Consider the following 1,198-nt stretch of genomic DNA (forward strand, 5'->3'; position numbering starts at 1 on the left):
AACAACAACAAATTCAATCAGATGAATAGCTTTTCCGACGTAACATCGCAACAATACAGTACCTATCACAGGTAAGGTCCCACTCAATGTCTTCAGCTTGATATTGGCATTTTTCTTTATAATATCATAAGATAATCCCAACTGGAGTAACAAGTTCACAGGCAAAACATTAACCTGGGCTCCAGTATCAATTTTACTCTTGAACTGAATATTATTAACAGCCAATGTTTCATACCAGTCACTGGACTTCCAACCATTTCTCCCCAACACACCAACGAAATATTGCGCCCCACTCTTCTCTAGAATATCTTCTTCGTCTTCTACCTCTCTCGTGCACACATTAACATCTCTTCTGTTCTGCTGACGACCACGTCTACATCTGTTCGCGTGGTGTCCAGGTTCACCACGCCTGTAACAGGAGAAAACTCTATTCTTTCCACGAGGAGTATTTCTAGGCTTCTCAACATTGGACCTCTGAACGTAATACACAGGCTCTTCTTTAACGCCTTTCACCGAAGTCGTCGCACTGTCCAATGTTTTCATACGCTCAGACGTAATCTCGGCAGTTTTACATAATCTAACAGCTTTGTCTAGATCTAAATTGTCCTCCCTTAATAATCTCTCCTTCACTTGAACGTTACTCATCCCAACAATCAATATATCTTTCACCAAATCTTCTCTTAACTTCTCAAACTCGCAATCATAAGACATTTTGTTCAGCACAGCTACATAATTCTCAACGGACTCACCCTCCTGTTGATCTCTCGTAAAGAACTTATGTCTAACATAAGTTAGATTCTTTTTCGGAACAAAATGATCAGTGAACTGGTAAATGACTTCTTCTAACTGCAAAGACTTATTGTCTAGCTTATCATCTAAGCCAAAAGAATTGAAGATATGCAGACACTCCTCTCCTATCAGATGAAGGAACATAGCTACCTGCTTTCCCGGCGCGGCGTTATCATGGCCGTTTGCTCGGAAAAATATTGTAAACGGTGGCAACCATAGCTTCCAAGCATCCGCCGCCTCTCCATCCCCATTGACAAGCAGAGGAGGTAAAGCTTTCACTCCTGACACCATGTTGAGTTGGAGTTCTAATGTAGTAAGAAAAGATCACTTTGAAAATAGAACATTGGAACGAATTTATTTTGTGTAGACTCACCAGAGTGAAAACCAAGACTGAGGATTGAATCAATTC

The sequence above is a fragment of the Diaphorina citri genome, unplaced genomic scaffold (assembly GCF_000475195.1).
Source record: "Diaphorina citri unplaced genomic scaffold, Diaci psyllid genome assembly version 1.1 scaffold637, whole genome shotgun sequence".
NCBI classification, from domain to species: Eukaryota; Metazoa; Arthropoda; class Insecta; order Hemiptera; family Psyllidae; genus Diaphorina; species Diaphorina citri.